At 45.2% G+C, this 25,568-nt stretch overlaps 1 protein-coding gene across 1 annotated transcript in view; it reads right to left on the reverse strand.

Moving 5' to 3' along the window:
* The window catches only part of LOC119401544 (uncharacterized), a 236,189-nt gene extending 222,461 nt beyond the window's left edge, over window positions 1-13,728 (reverse strand). The window contains exon 1 of the mRNA XM_037668435.2: window positions 13,620-13,728. The gene's annotated coding sequence lies outside the window, so the exon portion shown is untranslated. The remainder of the gene's footprint in view (window positions 1-13,619) is intronic.
* Between the last annotated feature and the right edge of the window lie 11,840 nt (window positions 13,729-25,568).

Here is a 25,568-nt window from a genome sequence, read left to right on the forward strand (position 1 = left end):
ATTCTGAGCCGCTCTCGTCTTAATTAACGCCGTCGAGGTGCTTGCGACAGCGGTCGTTCGCCCAAGAGCGTCTTTTGAGTAAGCGCGCGTCTCTACATGGTGAAGGCGGCTAACTCCGGCGCGATGACGGGTGTTCGCAACGGCGAAAACCACGCCAGATGCACTTAGAACTGGATTAATAAGACGAAAGACTTAGATACCTCACAAAACGCGGAGATTGACCGTAGGCGTCGACCGTCGTCCCGCGGCGTCGGCGTCGGCGTCAACACGAGTGATCCGAAATATTACCATCACGCGATGACGTCATTATATGTCGTCAATAAAAAGTCACTATGACGCCGCAAACGTGACGTCACACGATGGCGTCATCCCATGACATCGTCGCTGGGTCAAAGGGGGCCAATCACGGGGTCAGAGCAAGAGCAGGTTAGATGTAGAAAGCATCCGGAGAAGGGAGGGTCGGTGAGGATCATTACATCGATTGATAAGAGAAAGAAGAGGAAGAAGACTGATTTCGCGTTCGAGTCATCTTAGGTGAATGCGCAATGCTCCCTGTGAGTTTTATTGCAAAGCATATCTATATTAATTTAAAAGCCAGATGGTCCCTTATGCATTCGCCTGAGACCTCGAAGGCCAAAGCCATCTTATTCTTATTTTCAGTCGGTCACTGTTGCGTGGTACGCGACATTTCTGTCACCGCCGCTTGTCCAAGTTCGTCTCTCTCAAAAACCTCAGCAGTGCCTTCGTCGCTTTCAGCTGTGGTCTTCTGTTGACGGCATGCAAGAACTGTTTCAACAGACATTTGTCTACTGTCAAGGCGCGCTAGAACGGACGCCAGTGACTGTCTCTGAACAATATATGCCGGACAGTCGCACAGGACGTGGTGCAGCGTCTCCTCGCAACGACAGGCATCGCAAAGAGCGTTGTCGGCCATTCCAATCCGAAAGGAATAGGACTTCGTAAATGATTCTGTGTGTGCAGTGTCATGTGCTATCTTTCTATCTTTCTCTCTCTCTTTCCTCTCCATCTTTATTCTCCCCCACCCTGTCCCCATGTGTAGGGTAGCAAACCGGTTGTCCTATACTGGTTAACCTCCCTGCCTTTCCTTCACTATTATTTCTTCTCTCTCTTCTTATTTTTCTTCTCATTCGACCGCCTTGGTACCCCCCTGCCCCCCTTACCCACCGGAAAACTATCTGCACATAACGTGTGTTTGCGCGGCCTCCGAGTTCGAAGGCTTTCTAAGGTTTCGACACCTGACGTGGCTTTGCAGTGCCTCCGTGATTAGTCCACCTCTGTCCAAGTGACGATATCATGTGGTAACGTTATCACGTGACGGCACGCCATGTGACGTCTTAGTGACTTCATGATGACGTCAAAAGTTCTCCAGATATATGACGTCATGATGACATCATATGGTGAAGTCAACACATGATTCTTGCATCACTCGTGTTGACGTCGACACCGCCGCCACCGACGCCGACGGTCAATTTTCGCGTTTAATGGGGCATCTAAAGTATCAAGAGGACAAATATTCCGTGAAATTGAGCACTGAGACTATTGAATGCGACGTTTCAGTTCATTACCGACTGTGCGCTGACAATCGAAATATCTTTACCGCTGTGTACAACCGAACAATGTACGTGCGCTGTGTACAACCGAACAATGTACGTTCTTTGAGCTCGTTCCACTACTGAATGTAATTGAACAAAGCACGCCATCCGAGCTCGCAAGGGAGTTTACACTGGCCATGAGAAGCGTTACGAAAGCTATCTGTTATGCGCGTAACTGCTGCCGCGTAAACAATATATCCTAAGCCAAGTGAGCAGAGACATTCGACAGGGCAACGCTAGCATTAGAGGAGGTCCCATTGCTGTGCGCGTGCTGTCGGCAGCAATTATTAATTACAGGCATTGAGTTAGATGTTGTTTACAGGCACGCAATGCTCGTCGCACATTCAATGGCGGCATTGTTTGGACCGCTTCATCCGAAGCGTTGATGCTATACGATATTCTGTTACGCGAAAGAACGACGGCCAACAGCGTTCGCATGTCTCTCGGTTCCGCTCTATGCACACATTCGCTGACAGAGCTGATCTAATCACGGTCGCTTTGTTGGTTTCGAAAACAGCTTTACGGTATCGCAGGCGGGGCGACTCCGCCGTTGCTGACAATTGCTGCTTGAGGCATTCTCTACTGGACCGAGCTCATCTGCATAAGCACTTCTCAATGCTGCCAGTACACGAGAATAGCGAGTTTTAGTACTGCGTGCGTGGAGCACTATAGCGATGAAAAGGAACGCAAACAGCGGAAAGCGCAGCTTTAGGTCCAGTCGAACTCAGACAGGCCTTGACGGTCGCTAGGCGAATCAGTGCTTTCAGTCGGCGTCGCCGTAGCGCTAGGATCCGGTTCCGGCTGGCGCCATTGCACCGCATGTGTGTACGCACATCCCATGCACCGTGGGAATCGATGTAATGCGAAGCATGCGGCGGGAAGGTGACTGTGGCGTAATTTATTACATTGAGCGAAACGTTACGAAATTACTGTACAGATAGGCGCAAATGGTATACGCACACACATATGTTGAAGAGTTGCAGATGTGTTATATAACCAGTTGTTTACAGTCGCGTAACGATGCCAACAGCAACATAGGTATTATCAACACTAGATGCGGTAGGCCGATATCTAGGGCTTAGACTTATCCGTAGTGATGGAGAACGCGTGCGCTTTTCACAAACCCGCGTGCATGTGTGGAAGGAGTTCTTGACAGTTCTCACGTAGATGGAGGCGAGCGCAATGTCTTTGTTATTGTGACTGGTGTACGCAACTCAGACCTCGACGATTCCGCTATTGGTCTGTGTGTGTTCGGTGTCTGGCTGCCGGGAAAGTGGGATGTGGCATACCTTGAAGATGCGCATCGCCATGTCCTTATACGTACCCACGCCGCCATACCTGCAATGAAGCCGCTTGCTGTGGACGACACATTAGAATCCTGTGATTGCAGTGGGCTCATCGCTCCAGGCTTCCGAAAGTGCGAACACGCCAATTTCTGTGAGCAGATCGTCTTTTTCGAGGTCGCACACGTGCGCGTGCACAGACTGTACTTGAGAGCGGCGAGCCTGAGGTGATTGGTGTGGTTGTGGCACCGAATGAAGATGGTAGCCCGGTCCAAGACAATGTATAGAGGCCTGTTTGCTGGCCGGGTCGCGTCGCCGACAGACTGTCTGTCGATAGAGCCGGCGACATGTCGGAACCTGAAGTCACCATTTGCGTTGGGGAGGTATAGGTCGTCGAGGCTGGTGGCCCTGGAAAGTGCTATGTAGACCAACTTCAGTGGATAGCGTTTATCGTATCCGAAGACTACCTGGGCGTATGGGATCCTTTGTGACATATGGGATCCTTTGTGACATATGACGTTTTCTCGAGCAAGGGGAAACTGTGCCCTCTAACATGAGATATTCTTCTGCCGTATGTCGTGTATGTGGTGGTTCGCAGTCCCACGGGCACCCATTTCAATTCTATTCAGGGTGAGCGGTAGTGATGTGCTTCGTCCAGGCTGGGATGATAATGCCTGCCGCGGACGTTAGAAATTCAAGCCACGGACGCAACAGGTTGCCGCGCTCGTCATGCTAGATGTACCACAAGGTGCTCGTGTTTCCATTGGCGAGGCCGTCGCTTACGTCGATGTCGGGCGTGATCGTGTATGGCATGCCGATGCTCAGGTAAATTGAGGCCGGCAGGCTACCCATGTCTCTTGCGTTCGTGTTGGCCACCTTGGTCAGGGCGTCCCTGTGTACCTGCTTGTTCTTTTAGCCAGTTATGCTATCACATACGGGAATAGATAACACGTTGTCTGCAGCGTTGAGGTAACGTGCGTTATAGCGGTCGACGTTCGCATTGCTGTAGTATATAGCCGTATGCCGTCAGGGCACTTAGCGGCTACTTCTTCGCGTGTAACAAAGCGGCTCTCACTCAATCTGACGTCATCCTCGGTCAGCATGAGGCCATTGCCCAGCCTCATATGAAATGAGAACACTGAGTCGTTATGGTGGACCACGTGGACGAGTGGCAGTCGAGAGAGTTCCAGGGTTGTTCTGTCTTCAGCTCCTTCATTTTCCTTGCGTTTCAATGTGTATGCTCGCCGTTAATGTGCTGATTGAAACTGTGAATCACCTGTAGCACATACCCGCATAACATGAACTGTGGTATGCGGGTGTGGGCCACACGTGACTGCGGGAAAGGATTTCACGACGTACGTGACAAGCATTTCGCGTTATTCATTTCATGAACAGTGAATTGTGTTCGTCATACACTAATCCTCCGCTGTGCGAATTTTGGAATATTACAAGCTATGGAGACGACCAGGAGAGTGCCCAGACGTAGGCGGCTAGATAAATAGACATATATATATAGAAACGGCCAAAGTGCCAGAGGTTCACTAAGAAATGCTTCGCATTTAAAACCAAAGCGAGAAGCAGCGCACTTCGCTTTCCATTGTTAAAATCAAAGTTAGATAAATTTCCATCCTTATTTTGCAAGCGTACTTTATTGCCTTTTTTCAATCCTCCCAAACGAAGTTATTGAATTCCAACCATTGTTATACCTTGGACGTTCTCTGTTCCATAAAGCCTACGCTGGATTAAATTACTCTGTGTTTTCAGCCGGTATATTCTCAATAATATCGTCATCCTCTGAAACGGATAGCTCGAAAACAACAATGCCTAAAATAACTCAGAGTCAGCTGATCTAAGCTCCTACTAGTGTTACAACAGGAAAAACAGTACGATGTAAATATGTACAATAGAATCGATAGAATTCCGACAAAGGAAAAAAAAATACATTGAGGAGAATGGGAAGCCCAGAAGCGAAGTAATGACGCCATAAAGCTGCGTCACTGAGTAAGGCGGAAACCATCCAATATCGAGTGGCTCAAAGTCGTGTTGGATTACTTTTTTTTGCTTTTTTTGTGTAGATTACGTGTCGGATCGCTGAGCAGAGATCTTGTTTGCGACCATCCAGCTATTGTTTCCTGCGCGTCTACCGTTATAGAAGGATCATTGACCGACCCTAGAACTCGATGATAGCCGGGGTTTCTTCCATCTCTCTCACAATGAGTTGTTGCAGGGAAACGCTGGAACACATAAACACACAAACACATAGACGCTGTCATTATAGAAGAAAGTAAGACGCATAAAGGCAGACGCGCGAGTATACAAACAAAGACCAAAAGCCGGGTATTCAACTTATTTTCTGCTTCGGGAGGTCGCCATCAACCTCACTGCAGAACAGCGCAAAATAGGACAAAACCGCAAAGAAGAGAAATAGACAAAAACAAATGCTGACTACTAACTGATGCTTGATTCCTAAGAACAAGCCAATATAATGTAAAGAAGTCAATAAATATATACGTTCTCAGGAATAAGGCTTCTGTAGATAGTCAGCGCTTTTTTGCGTCTTTGTCCCTGTGGTAATCTTTCCTATTTTGGTCTCTCCCGCAATGAACAATTACCAACTGTTCCGGCTTATCACGCTTCTGCAACCTATAGCTCAACTTTCTTTTTTTCCTTGCAGACATATAGACTGTTTGTCGGGGCGCTGTCTAGAATCTCTGCTCTTTTACAGCAATAGGGTCATTTAAAGCAATCTTGATGGATGGTCAGAGAGTTGCCATATCTTTGATGAAACGCTGGTATTGTCGGCCTTGTGTGCCCCCTAGCCTGCTCAGTCTAGGAGCTGGACGGAATACGTGACATGAAGGATAGTCGTTCAGATACACGCACACATGGCACGTAGACCCACGTTCACGTGAACTGACTATTATTATTATTATTATTATTATTATTATTATTATTATTATTATTATTATTATTATTATTATTATTATTATTATTATTATTATTATTATTATTATGGCCCTACACAAATTGTACACGGCAATATGTCTTCCGCAACTTGAGTATGCGTCCGTGATATGGAATGGCATTGCTCAATCCAGCGGTAACACCATTGAACGAGTCCAGAAAAAATTCCTCAGCATATATAACCATCGCTTTGCTAAAAATGACTCTGGATCTCGTTCAAGTACTGCTGAATTATTATCACTGCCATCACTTCACTGCCGACGAAATCGCTCTGATCTCTTATTTCTTTACAAGCTAGTCCACGGTTTCATATCCTGCCCTGTACTTCTCAATTGTGTAAATTTTCGAATTCCGCGTAAGCTAACCAGAGAGAACAGACCGTTTCATGTACCCGCCTGCTTCTTCCAACACTCTATTGTTCACAGAATACAAAGTCTCTATAATGTTAATTTTCTTCATCTTGACGTTTTTCATAGCCCACAATCATTGTTTTTATCCGAGCTTTGCACTGTTTTGACATAGTGTGGCACAATGTACAATGTCTTCCCTTCTCAGTCTTTCCACATAGTTGTATATATGCAATCCAATTTTTTATTCCCAGTCAATATTTCTCGTGTTGTCTTATTTTACTCCTCCCCTTTTGTGTTCATTTCTCTTTGTCTACGTGTTTTTGCTCTTTTATTTCTGAAAACTCTCTGTATTGTATTGTTTATTTTTATTGTTTTTTGCGTGCGCCAGCACAAAGACCTTACGGTTGTTCCTGGGCACGTTAAATAAATCATTGATTGATTGATTATTATTATTATTATTATTATTATTATTATTATTATTATTATTATTATTATTATTATTATTATTATTATTATTATTATTATTATTATTATTGTTGTTGTTGTTGTTGTTGTTGTTGTCGTCGTTACGCGACAAATTATAGGGACATTCAAGGCGCAGTTTTGCCGTTGCCGTCATGCTCCGTATAAAATCCAAATCAATCATAGCGCACCGCGCGTAGTCTGTTTCATGTGCGAGTGAAAGCTTGCGAAGGCTGTCGACGGGCGCGGTTCAAGCAGAGATGAAACGCGCCGGCCGGCTCGGCCGGGCGACGGAGCATGAAGAGGTGCCGGTGAGGACGCTGCGTCGCTGGGGTAGCAAATGGGAAGTTTGATCAAAAGGGCGCGGTCACGCGCATTGATGCACGCGCAATCTCGACTAATATCAGTAGACGGCTCATACCCTTGTACGTGCTATTCCCTCACAGCTTACTTCGCGTTGAAGCGATAAAAAGCAGGAATGTCGCTTCGGCTACAGTAGTGGCCGTATTCCGTTATGCACTTTTTTATAGTTAGCTCCTAGCCTTTCTTCGTATAACACTCCAATTTACTATCGCACTCACTGCTTCACCCCTGCGGTGAAACTATGACGCTTTTCAGATTCCGCCGCTGCTACCACATGATGAACGTGTTACGAGTGCTGAAAAAGTGGGAGGGGGCAATCCCCACTCCCTCTGAAATGGCGGATAACACGCGCTCCGGTCAGCGGCATGCTCGACGCGGTTCTGGTCACGTGGCCATGGACGTTTCCATGGCAATCGACGCCCCTGTGTGGGTGCTCGACTACTTCCCTCCTCACCCTGTGCTTTCACTCGCATGCGTCGCGTCGGTAGATCTCGAACCAGACGGCGATGGGGTACTGTTACCTTCAAGAGATTTCCTGGAAATTATGGAGACTTATTACGCGTCCCTAAACGCCTTGTTTAATGATGGGCTCTTAAACTTTCAAAAGGCGCAAGCAGCTACACTGCAGCTATTTGGCGAAGCCTCCTGGTAAGTTGGCCAATCATGAAACACGAAATGACGGCCTGCTTTAGTCCGCAAAAAGAGCACCCAGACCCCAATTGGCCAAAATGCCGGGGACGTTGTAGCACTGTAAGTAATCGAAATATTAAGTCTAAGTACAATTGTCTACCAGGAAGAAAAGCCAGAGACTTCACATAGGCACACAGATAATTCAAGTCCACCTCGTCTGCGCAGAAACCATCGCCCCAGTCAGCCAAAACGTAAGTTACATTGTGAGTTAACATTAGTCATTAGACAGTTATAGTTTAGCGCTAACGTGATAGCGGGGGTTAAGGGAATAGCGTTACCGTGCCGTAAACGTTGGTTGCGGAAAGCGTGTTTTAGTTTAGCGGGATAGCGTTTACGTGCCCAAGCCAGGACGGTGGCGCCACCTAGCGAAGGGTGAACGCGTTAAAAAAAGTGAAAAAAAAAAACAAAACCAAGAATGCTCGCCTGTATCCCCGCACGCAGCAATGTCACTCCTTTTTTAATGAAAATAAAAGTAAATAAATATGAACTAAGCGCCAAAAGCGAAAATTTTCATGTTACAGACTTGTTTACACCGATCTTCTAGATAGGCCTAGGGACATTCGAAATGGAAAGCGATCTCAAAAACTACGCTAATTTATCCGTAATACCGTGTCGTCGAAGCTACCTCAAGGCAAGCGAAGCCATTTCGCACAGTAGTTTGTTGCGAAAGAAGTGGATCCGTCCACATCAACGCTAAATTCAGTTTGAAGCGGGCGTCGAAAACCGCCGCCATGTTTTACGTACACTACGTTAACCACGCAAACACGGTAACGCTAAATCTGAAAAATAGCGTGCGTACGGTAAACGCTACGGGTCGTTTACGGTACTGCGCATGCGCACTTCGATCCCGCTATTCCGGTAAGCCCGCTATTCCGTTAAACCCGCTAAACTATAACTGTCTATTACTGACCGCAGCGATACGAAAAGAGTAGCACTGAGGCAGTCATGTCGATGAGTCCACATTCGTATATCTGATTGAGAGGACTCCAAATAACTTGTCCTTCTCTTGAATACTCTTTAACTGGAAACGCTTCAGTATGACATTTTGCTTGTCGATTTGCAGCTGAATGTCCCTGTCAATCATTGACTAGTTAACAAAAGTTACGTTACCTTGGGAGCGCTAACCGCTAATGATATCAACGAAACAAGCGGCCATAAAAGATATGTCTGTGAGACCTATTCGTATTAAATTTGGATGACTCAAAGGGCTTGAGTGATGAAGTTTGTATGTTACAGGCGTTTTAAAAAGAACCGCTTTTAAAATTTCTTTCTTTTTAGTTAATAGAGAGCTTTACTTTGCCCGCAAACTTCTTATATACCGGGTACCATAGCTGTAAACGCGGGAGACCGGACAGGTTGTGCCATCTGGCGGGGCCGAGATGAACCAGGCAAGCACAGAAAGTTATTGCAAAAACCTAGTGTGTTATACTTCTCTGTTGGTGTAGACTCTCTGCAGCGGCCTAATACCAAATGAGCAGCATTACAAAAATTTTTTTCTTAAGGTATTTCGTGAAGGCCTTACGCATACCGGAATACGAAACAAGCTGAAAACCTCTTATATCCAGCCGGAAGCCCTTTCAATTGACATGCCGAACGTGGTCAATCAGCTGAACTATTCACATTGACAACCATTACATGACGTATAGTGTAGACCGGTCAAAGCACGAACGTCAGGCGTGTCGGCGCGAACTAGCTTCCAAAGCTATTCGCTCCGCCTAGCAATCGATTCACCGAACGTATAATTGCGTTTTTAATGTATTCATTCGGAGTGACAACGACATACTCAATCCGTAAAAAAAGAACTTCAGCATGTCTTCAAACGCAGCAAGAATCGAAGCACGAGAAGTTCAGATCAAACACCGAGCTAAGTGAAGGTTAGATTGTGCTATATAAAGAGTGCATTGGAAAGGCACCAGCTGAACTGAACAGCTAACACTCTTCAAAATTAATTTAGCGTGTCGAACGCTGCTCTCAGCCCCCCCCCCCCCCCCCCCCTCATCTCTCTTTCTTCTTTTTTTTTCGACAGGACCGCTATTCTCGTACGACTCGCCACAGAAACGCACGAGTCAGAGACAGTAGCAAGAGAAGTTGAGACACCTAATGAATTGACTTATCCTTTTTCGCAGATGCATTTTCCTTTATGATCAAAGGGAAACTTTTTGAGCGGCACTCAGAGGAAAACCTTATCGCCTGCCGCAGTCCTGGAGCTTTAGCATTTTTTATCACATTTTGTTACGCGTAGCTTGGTGTTTTTCTCGTTCCGCTGCTCAGTTTGGCAATTCCGTATTTGCGCACTCATTACAGCTTCTAGCGGCAGCCAGGCTTTCCAACTTGCAAGGGTTTGGCTTTCTTGTTTCTTTCATGAGTTTTGCAATTAGCTTAGCGCTTTTTCCCAGCGCGCCTCCGCGGGCGATCCGCTACGCATTCTTCGCGAAGAACTGAGGCAAAAAAAAAATTAATAAGAGCGACGGCAACGAATAAGGCATGAAGGCTGTCAAGCTATTCGCTAGGCAAATAAAGACTCGCCCGACCCGTAAAACAAATGAAGCAAAAAAAGAAAGCCTAGCATGCGCGAAGCACAAAAAGGGCCTAGGATTTTCGTCGGCAAAGCCGCCGCCGCAGCTGCTAAGCCTAATTGCCGAAGCGTGTACGCCGCCAGGGACAGAACATGGCGAGGCGAAGTGTAAAACTCCTCTCCCGCTTTCTGTCCTGCTCTTGCGGACTCTTTTCTTGGTTGTTTGAAGCAACTTTTCTGCGTCTTTCACCTTTTTCGTTGAATAGCTGCTTAACTGTCAGTCCCTGCTTGGACGGAACGGACGAGGCTTAGGCCACGTCACCCAGTGCCACTTTTAGGCTTAGCCTGTTTTTCGTCACCTTCTGTCGTCCTCCGTAACCCCTCAACTGACACTATGGGCAGCGAAACGCTTTTATTTTCGTTTGTATTTCGTGCATCGATGTATGTGTTCCTCTTCCTTCGCGATCAAAGACAAAGAACGCGTGAATGCCCTTGTAAATGTATAACAGGTGCTTGTTTTTTTTATAACTAATACTTTAATAGTTATAAGGATCCTTGGTTCAGGGTGAAGTACAATTGACGCAGATATGTGAAACATGCGGAAACGGTCCAACGAAAAACCTCAAGGCTATTTTGAAGGGAGTGCATTCCTCCCTACAGAAGTCTACAATAAAAGCGATAAAGTATATTAGCATACACTAAAAATAAGTATAAACGGGCAACAACCTTATTGGAAGAATAACAATACTACCGTTAGCTTTAGTGCCTAATATTAATTTTTACACATTTCCCAGTAGATCAGACAACATTTGCGCTCTACATTACTGCCGGTATTTTTTTTTCCGCCGCGGTGGTACAATGGTTACGGTGCTCGCCTGCGCTGACTTGAAGGTCGTGGGTTCGATGACGAACGCGGTGGTCGCATTTCTATCGAAGCGACATGCTAGGGGCCCGTGTGCTGTGGGATGTCAGGGCTCGTTAGAGAATACCAGATGGTCGAGGTTTCCGGAGCCATCCACTACGGCACGCCTTATAATCAGATCGTCGCTTTTGGCCCGTATACAACCCCAAGTAGTATAATTAGTACTGCCGTTCCACTGCTAGAGCAACGTAGTGGCCGCTAGGGCTTTTCATGCACTAAGGTCATCTGCGGCAGTCTTTCAGGAAGAGCAATTTCGTTGAAAACGAAGAGAAATAATGCGTCTTCTGGTTGCTGACAGCGATAAGTCATTGAAATGACAGCGCAAAGAACAAGATACTTAGAATATATCTTCATAGAGCCAAACTTATGCTCTTATTTAACCTCATGCTTTTAAAATCTAGACACCGGCAGCCTTGACGGATTGAGGATGCATACATGGGTCCATTCGTCGTCGCCTTCGAGATAATAATAATAATAACAACAAAAAGATTAAACATAAAACAAAAGAAATACACTCAATGTTTGGCGGCTGTAGCACTCAAGATCATAGGCCTGCGCGCAGGGGTCTACAAAGGGGGGAGGGAGGGGTGGGAAAAATGGGTGAAGGTTCTGTGAAGCGCCCCCCTCCCGCTCTGCGCAAACCCCTCGCACTGAAACCGACAGGATCAGTACCCAATGCAAAGACGAGGCTATAAGGGGGAGGGGAGAAGGTGGCGCCACTCCCGTGCCTCCCCCCCCCCCTCATGTGCACACGCCCACGCTCAGGACGTCCCCCACTCTTTGCTATGGCACTGAGTAGAGGCGCAGACTAACGCTCCCACTACTAGTTATATCAGACAGAAGTATCGGAAAATCTTTGGTAAGAAAAACGACGCCGCGCTAGCTCACAAATTACAGCATCACAAGGGCTAGTTAGGCGAGTTGGTGTGCTTCCATCTTAAACGAAATAAACAATATTGAATCTTGAACAAATAAACCAGTGTAACAGGGAGGCAGCGCCCGTGTTTGTCGTTTCTTGCTCGTCCTCGTTTTTGGCGCTGTTTATTTCATTCAAGATGCCACACGGTATTATGGCATGGCGTACGTAAACGCGAAGACGTGGGTTTGCATCCTACCTGCAACAAGGTGCAGCAATTTTTTTTTGTGAAATCTTGTTTATTATCTTTATTACTGAGGTGCAGCTCTTCAGTTTGTCGTGTTAGAACTAGCAGGTTCGTGGTCTCCCTTCTGTGATTGCAAAGCAGCCCTCCAAATTTTATCCTCCTCTCTACGTAACGGCTCACGTGAGCAGCGCTTTGCAGAAATCAGGCAAGTCCACCATGAACCATTAGCAAAAAAAAAAAAAAAAAAGAAGGATATTTCAGTGGTTACCTAGGGACTGTGGCATTCAGGGAAATTCAGTCACTGTGGCATTGTCTGTGTCTTACAGCCTTCACAGTAAACCACTCTACACTTTTAAAGGGGTTTTACCTTGTCTTTAAACACCACCCTTACACCCTATATGACGTGTATTTTCTCGGATAGAACACACCCACACCCTGGCACCTTCTAGTCGTCTAAACGACCTTATCACCGACGAAAAACAAATAAAAATAAAGGCAACATTTCAGGGAAAATCAAATACCATCAGCATCGAAGGATGGAATAACGCACATAAACGAAAATCATACACGCGGACAAAGCAAAGTGAAACACCGAATCTACCATCTTTGTAACAGACTGCGCAGCAGGACGGGACACAGGGAAAGAAGAGACAGACAACCCCAGACTCACAACTTTCAACACTAACCATATAAATTGCTCGCGCGACAGAGCCACAGACTGATTGTCCGGTTAAATGGAGCATAAGTGTAGGCTAGCCGTTGTTTTTACGGTGCCCTCAATATCGCAAGTTAGCAGAACGGTTAGTCTCTGGCCAGCTTATCCTCCAGCCAGCTTATCGCTAACTGTCGACGAGTCGCGCTGTTAGGTAATCGTGTGCACCTCGGACTTCGATTTCGCCTGTGAAGACCTTCCGCTAAGCCTCCCGCAGAATCTAGCTTTGGTACGCAGCTCGTTCCGCGCGACCAGTAAGCGATAATTGGCTTCGGTCCCAAATCCTTTCGCGCTTCACGCGAACGCGTCAGCAAAACCTGGTTAGCGACGCCCTAAATGGGTCTCTGCATCCGCTCCGTAGCCCAAGCCACAGCCGAAGCCCCTACCATAGCCACAGCCAACGGCACTTTTGGGTCTTGAGTGACGACCACTCTACTTCATATCTTTAGTGCTAACGATGCTGTAGAAATGTAACGAACAACGTTGATAGGACGGAGAGCAATCAATGGGCTTTCAGCGATTACGAAACGTGAAACTCCCTTTCAATGTGAGACACGTCTGGTCAGCGCTATGGTTTTGCCTGTGTATAGGTATTGGTACGAATCACGCAACTTAGTGAAATATGAAAGGATTAGAACTTACATTGCGCTGACTTCGGGTACTGACGCAAAAGTTTTCAGCAATCCATGGGCTATCAAAAAGGCAAACTCTTCCGTCATCAGGGGGGATATTCTCGAAACTTCTTTCAAAAGGCACGCCCTGAAGGAAAAAAGAAATCCTTGTCTCAATCGTGTCATGCGCATTGCTGGTTAAATGAAGCGTGAACCGATAGCGAAGCGAAGCTCAGGCGCGACGCTCGCGCGGCCGAGCTATGCGTTATTGCAGAGGATAGGCGCTGCCGGCGTAGGCGGTTTGTCCAAGGTCGATCCAAATAGGTCGCGAAGCTTCGGGCGAAAGGCGGTTCAGAACCTATGGACAACGACACCAGCAAGGAGAATTATGGGCGCTGCGATTGAAGCGCGACTGTGTTTGGAGGGAACAAACACTAATACCGAAAAACCAAGTTTTATTCAAATAAAGGGCGAAGCAATCTTGATGTTCTACAAATTACATTTATTTCGTGAACAATATTATGTAGCTGCAATGTGCCAAGAATGTAGGATAGTGTTTAATTATTACGAAAAACCTTTTTCTTAGCGCCCCCTGAAGAGAGGCGCACGTCATTGTTATTCAGTGCAGCCCTTGCGGTGCATCAAAAGGCGCGCTCGTAAACTCGTCTGCAACGACACGCCCCCTCACGTGTTCTGGTGTTTCGCACTTGCATGCGTTCTGTGAATTATTGTGGTGAGAATTTGATTTTGGTGTTCGCGAAGTTGCGAGCTGCGTTTCATCGTTGGTGAACGTGTTGGCTGCGGTGTTCAACGGCAACAGCACGACGCGGCTAATATTTCACGCCGAACGCTTTCCTCGGTACTCGCGGAAACGATGTGGTGTTGCAAGGATGCAACAGCAACACGTGTATGCCTGGCGAGCCTTCTCTTCTAGATAAGACATTGGGGCAACGGTTCGGAGTAGTGTGCTTGCTGGATTTTCATGGATCAGTATTCCTGCTGCCCGGTTTCCTTCGTGAACACACAGTGCCTACTTTATTTCCTGCTATCGGTGAGCAGATCGCCAAGTTATCTGTCGCGCTACAATTCGCATGTCTTGACACGTTACACGTAAGGTTAATTTATCGGAACCTAAGGCAAAACATAGTGCATGTAGTGTACGCACTTTTTGTACTTATTACGACATTTGCTGCGCATTGTGTAGGATGTGATAAAATTGCGTTATTGTGACCATTGAATAAAACTGAAATACCATTATTTTGGCGTGACCAGGAGTCATTTTTTCTCATTAGAACTGAAGCACACATGCCATGCGCTCTTTAAGTCCCCTGCGCATGTGCGAAGAACATCAGCAACGTTGCAAACATGAGAGGTACGCTGCTGCCTACTTTATTCACCCTATGGAAGATGACACGAATGCAGAATAAAAGCTCCAAGAATAAGGTTTCCTAGTAGAGCCAAGGTGAATTGAACGGCGGTACACTTAAACACAGCTGTTTAGTCACGGGTCGATATTAGTTTAGCTAGCGTTGGCCTCAAGCGCACTCGCCAAGGGGTTGCCGGCTCGCCGTAGCGCGAGTCCTTAGCGATCAGGGGCCTAAGAAAAATATTTTGAGGTCAAATTTCGCGCTAGTGATAACAAAATGACGTCACTTTTTTACCGGATATTGCATCACATCCCCCTTTTTTTTTCTGCCGGAAGTGTCCCCTCCTCACACAGATGGCGCTAAGCCCCATGAGCAGCTGATGAGCCACCATTTTCTGAACGTATGGGCTTCTATGGAAGCTTCGCTACCATTGTTTGTCGCCGGATTTGGCAGCGGTGGTGGCAAGGACACGTGCGCACATGCGCTCCTCATTCGGCCCGCAGCACCGCAAGTCAGCAACAGCTACACTGTGACGCAGCACAGAGGCAATCCGAGAGCTCCGCGCGGAAGCGGGGGCGGTAGTGTTATGGCGAAAGGAGACGCGCCGTGGATATTCCCAGTTACGTTAAGAGCAGTGGCGCCGCTAGACGTTGCTTTGGAAGCCTATGCTAGTTGAATTAGAAGCCAATGTACGAGATGGTTAGATAGAATTCCTCACGCCTTAGGGAAGGCCCTCGGTGAGCTTTAAAGAGCGAGCAGTAAATTGACCTTTTGGTTGTTCATATGTAGATGGCATTACCAGAAGCCAACGGCGACTACTATGGGCCTATGTAACAGCTCTAATTCGCAATTTTAAGATGGAAAATAGGAGTTCTGACGCTTTGGTTACTGAGTAAACCTTACTTTTAGGCGCTAGAACAACAGACCCAGCGAAAAGCCCACAGATACATACAGCGGCAACTACCAAGTGATTTCATTGAAAAAGAATGACGGGAGTGCTGCCATTGAGGCACACGCGCAGCACAAGGGATGTGACGTAGCACTGCAGGTTTATCTATGCCTTTCAAAGGGCGCTTCAATCGAATGCATATCAGTGTAGTAGAACATGAATGAAGCATCACTCAAACACGTGGGTACCCTTCTCGTTAGCGTGCTTCCAAGAGCTCACGAACTCTGTTCACTCTGTTCACGAACTGTTGCGCCGATGCCAAGTATGCCAGCACGCGTAAAATATGGCACACATGCGCAGGCATTGCAATCCGTGCAAGATGCGTTCCATACAAATTCTTTAGATCGTTGGAGTGGTCGTTCGAGCGCTCCCTAAATCACGCCACCTTGCCCAACAAGTGTTATTGTGGTTTACTGAATGCTCGCTATCTATCTATCTATCTATCTATCTATCTATCTATCTATCTATCTATCTATCTATCTATCTATCTATCTATCTATCTATCTATCTATCTATCTATCTATCTATCTATCTATCTATCTATCTATCTATCTATCTATCTATCTATCTATCTAATCTATCTATCTATCTATCTATCTATCTATCTATCTATCTATCTATCTATCTATCTATCTATCTATCTATCTATCTATCTATCTATCTATCTATCTATCTATCTATCTATCTGCATTGCCTTAGGTAACGTTATCATTACGCGGAAAAACTCAACGTGGTTGTCATGGACGGGAACCAGAGGCTTGCCTGTCAGCTGTACAATGAAATTGGAACTCCACCATTGCAGAAGAGAAGCTCCTTTTGCAGTCACTTAATGCAGTGCGTGGCATGATTGCTCAAGTGTGTGCAAAATGCTGTTTTATTTAAGGGAAATGAAAGTGCTTTCCAAAAATACAATTATCACCATGCTAGACAATCAACTGTGAAGTCGACAGACCTTTAGAATTGATTTTCTTTTGCATAACTTCTTCACGAATTCGCATGCGGAGGGTACGCAACTAGGCCGTTTTCATGCTGCGGATTGTAACGACGTTACCATACAAGGAAAACGTAATGATCGCTCGGATGTAGTCGACGTTTCACTTTTCACCTAAGTGATTTCGTAATTGTGCCTGCCTACTGACTTGCATGTACTGCATTGTTTCAAGTCCTTAAACTACCCGCTTAAGAGGCCGCTGCAGATTCACCTTAGGGCAACAACTCCAAAATGCAAGTTTCGTGCTATGCTAGGAATTCGGGTTGAAGACATTAGCATTCGTCTTGCATGTTTACTCCTGAGGAGTACAGCCCGAGTTCGCGAAACCGCAATCGAATCTGGAGCACCAGCCAACAGCGTCAGCATTAGCAATGGAAGCAACAGCCTGGGGTAAAAATAAATTCAGGAGCCCTTCTCCTACCGGGAAAATGGGGGCCAGCGAAGCCTGGCGTTCTACCTTCCTTTCTTTCTTTCTTTCTTTCTTTCTTTCTTTCTTTCTTTCTTTCTTTCTTTCTTTCTTTCTTTCTTTCTTTCTTTCTTTCTTTCTTTCTTTCTTTCTTTCTTTCTTTCTTTCTTTCTTCTTTCTTTCTTTCTTCTTTCTTTTCCTTTCTTCTTCTTTCTTTCTTCTTTCATTCTTTTTCTTTCGTTCTTTCTTTGTTCTTTCCTTATTTCATTCTTTCTTTCTTTGTTCTTTCTTTCTTTCATTCTTTCTTTCTTTGTTCTTTCTTTCCTTCTTACCTTTCTTTTTTCTTCCTTCCTTTCTTTCTCTTTCTTTCTTTCTTTCTTTCTTTCTTTCTTTCTTTCTTCCTTTCTTTCTTTCTTTCTTTTTTTTCTTTTTATCGCATTGCGGAATGCTCCCTACTAACTGTTTCCTTCCTCCATGCCGTGATTTGGACCTTCGTCCACGTGCTTAGCAGCGCAACACTTTAGTTGCTACAGGAAACAAGTGTCATGCGTTCATCTGCAGGAAGCAATGAAATGTGGCAACGCGCAGCGCCTAGTCACCTAGATAAAATGTCAGATTGCCATATGAGAAACGGTCGATCGCCGACTAGCCCACGACCGAACGACCGAGAGAACATCGATCATTCATACAATGCGCATAAAAATACGCGGGTGACCGGCACACCTTCGAGGGCCGCATTTCCGTACTCTCGCCGACACCGGGTTTTTCGCGTACGACTCCAAAATACACTCAAACCTCGTTATAACGAACACGGATATAACGAATTATCGGTTATAACGAAGTAAATGAAGAATAGTCTTGTCATAGCTACAGTGTTACAAATAAACTTTTATAATAAATTTTCGGATAGAACGAAGTTATTTACGTAACGTATGCGACTTTGTTGTAATGAGGTTTGAGTGTATGTGAGTTATAAAAGCTTCGGTTGAAAAGTAACTTCAATATTAAGGACACATCCCTTCAACGACGCGTGCATTGTTACTTCAATTACAAGTTTTGTTGTGAACCCTAGTCTATGGGTTATGTGTGTGTCCTGCGGTTTTATTTGAGTGCTAACCCTTTCAATAGTAAACACGTTTGACTGCCAAAAAACTTCCGAATGTCAGACATTGTACATTTTCCAATTGTTACAGACACTACAGAACAAAAATAGAGGTGGTGGCACGTTCTTCCTGCGTGTTATAGACTCCTGAGAATTGGAGAAGTAAATACCGTTATCTGGCACACATTGGTCCGAACTATTAAAACCCATAAAACGCATATCTCACACTTCCGTTTGAACTTATGGTGATTATATTTAACAACAAGCAATGTAATAGGTTGAGGACATCAAAGTAAGTTACCCAGTGTCTTGTGAGAGCATGCGCTTTTGCCTATGTCGTCGTTAGCATTAGTTAAAGGAAGTCTAAATTTTTAAGGCGAAAGCCTTTGGTGCCTCATCAAACGCGAAAAATTGACAGTCGGCGTCCAGCGTCGGCGACGTCAACACGAGTAATAAGAAAAAAAAATCATGACGTGATGGCGTCACATATAATCCAAGTTCGTGGCGTCATCATGACGTCACTTTGGCGTCCCATAACGTGACGCCACGTGATGGCGTCATCACATGAAATCGTCGCTTGGCAAAAGGTAAGCCGATCACGGAGGCAGTGCAAAACTAGGCGAGGTGCAGAAAGTTTGCAGTGCCTCCGATCCTCGAGGCCATGCAAAACCACGTTAGGTGCAGAAAACTTTCGGAGTGGTGCGGGGGTGAATCAATACACCTACTGAGAAGAAGAAGAAGAAGAAGATAGCTTTCGCCTTCGAGTCGTCTATGGTGACTGCATGAGGGACCCACTGAGCTTTTATGTGATTGGATGCGATAGGCCCGATACCGGCACTCTTCAGAATGATATAGCCTTTCTGTTTTTGTGTTGCCCCTCCTAACGCGAACGAATTTAAAGCGTGACGCACTATGTTGCCACAGTTATTCAGAGTTCGAAGTTTTCTTCTATATCAGATCACGTGCACAGTTATCTGAAAAAGAATGAGCTGAGCTAGTTGGTAGGTATTCATGTTAAAAGACTGGGCTTGCAAACATGGACACAAGAGAGAAGTCAGGACACCACAAACGCCGACTAACAACTGTTGCCATGGCCTCAGTTTCGGCACAGGTACCGGGACGGCATACTGCGGTCCCATAGTAGCGTAGTAATCGTACTCTGAATCGTTCACATTTTGTTCCAAACACAACTGAAAAGGCGCACAGCGGAGGGGAGGAAGGTAGACAAAAACTTTTCTGCGCATGCCCAAGCAGTAGATAACATGTATTAATCCGGCACGCATACTAGGACTATGTCGTTGTTTGGTTACAACAGTGGTAGCGCATGCGTGAGCCAACCATCGATTAATTTGCTTAAAGAAGAAATCATATGCCTTAGCAGCTATCTGTCACGTAGACAGCCACGCTTGCCGGATTGGTAGGTAACTCCTCCTGCCCGGGCATGCGCAGATAAACTTTTTGTGCCTACCTTCTTTTCTACCGCTCTGCGCCTTTTAAGTTCTTAGTCGGCGTTTGTGGCGTCTTGACTTCTCTCTCGTGTCCATGTTTGGACGCCTAACCTTTTAACACTTCTCTCTGAGTCATATCTTTTGAGCTCCGACGAATGCAAAGCGTCGCGTGAATTTATTGCCTAGTCGTTCGCCTCGAGATGAAGGTCAGTAACTTTGAAGGTTTCTTTCTTTTTTCCTAGAAACATGCTGCGACTCGCATTTAATCGATGCGAACGGCGGTAAACTTGAATAACGGCGCTACACATAGCAGCGACCTCGGAGTGAATTGAATGCTCTTCTCTGGAAGTGCGATTTCAAAGGGAGTCGGCATGCATGCGTCTTGCTAAGTAATATCCATAACACCTCGAATGCGCAGAATGAGCGAATATTTCGAGAGGCAATGTTCTTAAAGGCGGCATTCGGTGTAACTGGAATCACAGTGTTCAAAAGTGCATTAATGTAATGGATCGGGTTATTACTAAACAGAGAGTAGAGAATGAAGAGGGGGGTGAATATTTGAAACGATAGAGGCAATGCACTTTGCTAGCTAAACGTGTGAGCCGGTGTCTGCCGCCTAAAATTACGCAGATCGATTCTCTTGAAGAAAGGTGCATTGGCACGGTTAAGTTTAAAGCCGAATGTTTCATTTCGTAGCGTTAAAACGGCTATAGGTTACTGTTTGACAGAACATGACGAATATCGATGCGAAAACTTTGTAGTTCTGTACACATCATCCGAGGGTGCTGGATAATGGGGCATAAATTATAGCTAGCCAAAACATTTGAGAGGAGATGGGGTGGTTATGTCCCGAAATCATGATATTATTATGAGAGACGCCATAGTACAGAGCTCAGGAAATTTAATAATAATAATAATATCTGGGGTTTACAGTCCCAAAACCACGATATGAGGGACGCCGTAGTGGAGGGCTCCGGAAATTTCGAGCTCCTGGAGTTCTTTAACGTGCACCTAAATCTAAGCACACGGGCGTTTAGCATTTTCGCCTCCGTCGAAAATGCGTCCGACGTGGCCGGGATTCGATCCTGCGACCTTCGGGTCAGCAGTTCTGTACCATAACCATTAGACCACAGCAGCTGATGAATGCTAGCCAAAGTAAAATGAAAAAAAAAAAATAACGGGGTCATTAGTGCATGTGATGAAGTCATCAATATTCATGGTCTTCGACGGAATGATGACGTCGCACAATGACGTTTCAAGCCTTCCCTCTTCCCACGCCGCTCACTCGCAGATGACCACGTGGGTTTTTGTACATACTCGTTCGCCTGCCGTGCTTTGCTCAAGGTCACCGACCAACGAGACGCTTGAGGTGTTCACTTTAATATGCGTGCTGTGTTCCTCAACCTGGATTCATACATGCGTACATGTTTATCTGAAAATGAACATATACTTTGCGAAAACATAACTGCTGCATTTAGAGTGTGGCACTGAAGAGACAATTCCCAACTGACTTATGATCCGCTATGACGAATCTTAACGAACTTTTATGTTAAGTGTCAAGATTTCACTTGTGTGAATACTTGTGTTCTGTAAACTTTTGTGTTTACATTTCGACCGGTGACTGGCCTTTTTCTAAGACAAAGGCCGGTGCCCGGTCGGAACGTCAGAATAAATGTCATCATTTTCTTTGGGACTTTTGGTTCATATCTGCAACCAAATAGCGAAGAACCTTTACTGATATATATATATATATATATATATATATATATATATATATATATATATATATATATATATATATATATATATATATATATATATATATATATATATATATATATATATATATATGGTGACTAGCCTTAGTGTCTTAAGGAAAAGCCTTCGACTCATCCTTATCACCCAGTTGTTAACATAGCCTTCTCCATATTACCAGCCCCAACTACATTTTGTGCTCGAAGGAATAAACATAGCGGCTAAGCAAAGCGGCAAGCGCTTTGCATAGATGCCTCATGAATCAACAAAGAGCGCTTATTTATTGCCGTTTTGTTCGTAATCGCGAACTATTCTATTAAGACGCGTTTCGTACCATTCAGTGCATGTTTCATCTTGTGATTCATTTCGGTTTTAGGGTTACGTTGCTTTTAATTCGATTTTCTAGCGTGGTCACGGCGTTTATTTCTCCTAAGGTTCGTCTTTTGTCCTTTCTTTGGCGAGAAACTTTTGATCTAAACGCCGTTCGCGCAGATGTATGCATCTTTATCGAAAGAGAACCGCCGCTGGAGACGTAATAAGCGCGAAGCCTTCGAAGGACGCGAATCTAATTCAAAGGGAGCGAACACTGTATGCGGTCGAGCGAAGACATGAAATGGTTTCTAGCTCAAAGCGAAATTGCGGACGAGATGAAAAAGAACTTTCTCATAGACTTGCTTTCAGGAGTCATGCGGTGGGCACACTAAATAGCTCGCGCGTGAAAAGCGAATTCCAGTCGCCCTGAGTCTGCTTCTAATTCCTACGAAAATGCAGTCATGCGTATTTTTAAAAAATTGAATGTTTATGAATAGGATGGTTCATTCTGAAAAAAGAAAAATACGAAAGAAAAGAAAACGAGTTAGACTACTTAAATTGCCGCTGTCAGTAGGTGATCGCATTTTGCCATATTGTTCTTTCGTTCTTATTCCAAAGTCGACTCACATCTGGTTCCAAGAGAATGAAATAAATTAGGTCGAGAGAAGTCACCGCCTCAAGTTTTTCATATCAGTCTGAATTCTTTTTTTCTTTTTTGCTGTTTGTGGCGTTGAACGGCGACTCGGATAATAGTGCCGCATTTACATATTCAAAGTCAGGGGATGGATTGTCACTCCGCTGTTTGTTCCAACCTTGCGCCACTAGTGCAAGTTGCACATGCATTTTACAGCGAAAGCTGTTATGAGATCATTTCACCGGCCGTTTTTGGCGCCGTAGTTGTCCGCCGCCGCCGCCGCCGCCGGTGTCCGTAACAAGTATCGCTCGAAATAAGAAAAAAAAACGAAATAAGAAAAAAACTCCAGGATGGAACGAGGTTCGAACCTGGGCCCTCTGCGTGGGAGCCCAGTATTCAACCTCTGAGGCATGCCGGTGCTTGAAACAGCTTTGCAAAAAGGTCCTATACAGGCTTCATATCGGGAAGGAACCACATTAGCATATGCAATATACCGTGGTAGAATAGTAAAATAAGCACCAAGCGTCGCACAACGCGAATTCTGTAACCAGGTGTCACACAATGCGAATTGTGCAACTAGTAGGTTGTTGAATGCTTCCAACCCATTACAAAGGGCTCTGCCATAATTCTTCATCGTCATCAAGCACAGCATCAACAAAGTGCGCATAATGCCTTACATGCGTTTAGCAGGTACCAACGCTCTCCGCAGAATGACGAAAAATGGCACAGTGCCTGCTGCCCTAATTCTCAAAAAATTACAATGATTTATAGCGTTGTGGGTTCCTCGCCAGTGCACTTGTATTGATTGCGAGGGAAGGCCATAAGCGCATGATCTATTTCCTCGGGGTCTCAGTAAAGTTCTTCGCCCCCCCCCCCCCCCGTCTCTCTCCCACGTCAACGTATATTATACAGCATGACGGGAGAGGGAAATAGCGACCGGGCGTCACCCAATGTAAATTACATAACTGGTGGGCCGTTTAAAGATTCCAACCCATTACAAAGGGCTGAGCCATAATTCTTCATCGTCATCAGTTGTCGCGTCAACGAAGTGCACATAATGTCTTACAAACGTGTAGCTCGTGTCTCGCTTCTCCGCAGAATGACGAATAATGGCTTAGTAGGTGCTTCCCAACTTCACAAAAATTGTGATTTATGGCGTGGTGGGTACCTTTCTAGTGTACTTGTACTGTTGCCCCAAGAGAGCTTAACGGGCTCTAGAAACGCCGCTCTTCCAGCTTTCGCTGTGACTGTGCTGTGGTTTCAGCGCAGGCCTGGCATTTTTTTTTTTCGTGAGTGCAGAAACGAATCCGACTTTGAGATTGTGTCTGTTGGCGATGATGGTTGCACACATATATGCTGTAAATAACAGAATATACCACTACTACTACTACTACTACTACTACTACTACTACTACTACTACTACTACTACTACTACTACTACTACTACTACTAATAATAATAATAATAATAATAATAATCCTCATTATCTTCTTCATCATCTCTCTAGCACAATTTACACTTCTTATCATACACAGAGTGCAGGCATTTGCGGTGTTACTTCTTGGACAAGCTAGAAGAAGAAGAACAAGAGGAAGAAGAAGAAGCCGATGTTTCGGAAAGGGAATTTACGAGCCGTCATAACAGGCTAAGCCCATTATACTAGTGGCACGGGCTGGGACACTTTCATTCACTTTCTTTCTTTTCTGTCCCAACATAACTAATGTCATAACAGGCTGCCCTAGGCCGCAGTATAAATTTTCTCTCCATACTATCACGAATGCACACAGGAGGAAGCAGGGGCCATCATTTTGATTCCCTGGGCGTGACTAAACAATCACGGCCGGGATTGTGTGTGTTAGCTTGCGCGCCTGTGTGTGCGTGTGTGTGTCTGTATGTGCGTATGTGCCTGCGCGCGTGTGAGGTTCTAGTGCTACCCATCCTTCGTGCTTACGCTGTTTGCCCCGAAACTATAAATGACCTATCTCGCCAAAGAGCGAACCGTTCTATGGCTCGCTGTATAATCAAATGCCTCCCTGACAAGTTCGCTGCGACGCGGACTCCGACCGCCCCTTCATTCAGGAAGAGGAACAGAAGAAGAAAAAAAAAAGCCTCTTGATGAAAAATTCGTTGGTATAAGGACCGCTACCTTTATTTTTCTATCGATTTCATAGCTGCCCGTGTTTATCGCGCCTGTATTGCCTTACTCCAAAAATATAAAAAAATAATTAAACTTGTGACAAGGAATATTCCTATCTTTCTTAAGGTTTGCTAGCTCTTTACGTTTATCATGCCTACTCTGGTTTCCAAACGAATAATGCCTAGAGTGCTTAAAGTGAAGGGTCGAAGTAACCGCTTCAGTGAGCGAAAAATAATGAGAAAGCTTTGCAAGAAAAGTGAGGCTTATTTAAAAAAAGAAAACTAGGAACGGGCCAATAAATATAACGTTATGTTCTACTTAAAATTAGAGCTGGGTCGGATTCATATGGAGAGTGACGCATGCAAATTTCGCGTAAATCCGGGCATGAAACATCACACGGTCCCATACGCATTACCCCAAGACGACTGGAAGGCGATAGCAGTATACCTTAACTTCTTCTTATCATTGGATTGTGTTGATCCCCCCCCCCCCTCCCTCTAAGCTTCCTTCACCTCACGTGGTCTTGCAATTTCTCCGTGATCCGCGCGCCCTTCAGAATCAGAATCAGAATTTTATTAATACAAATACAAGAATATTACATGTGTTTAGTATGCGTAAGGTGGTCCCAAAGTCCAAGACTGTATTGGGACCTCCTGTTAAAGGCAGATTATGGTTATACACAATGTTTGTAGCAACAGTAGCATTGTTCGCAAGTGTGAAGTAGACCCTTGACCAAGCTAAGATGTCACGTGATGACGTCATCGTGTGAGGTCATGTTACGTGACTTCATAGTGACGTTACCAGGACGTCAGAAATTTTGGCATGCGTGACGTTATGATGACGTCTTCTGTGATCACGTGACTTTTTTGGATCATCCG

The sequence above is a fragment of the Rhipicephalus sanguineus genome, chromosome 8 (genome assembly GCF_013339695.2).
Source record: "Rhipicephalus sanguineus isolate Rsan-2018 chromosome 8, BIME_Rsan_1.4, whole genome shotgun sequence".
Taxonomy (NCBI): Eukaryota; Metazoa; Arthropoda; class Arachnida; order Ixodida; family Ixodidae; genus Rhipicephalus; species Rhipicephalus sanguineus.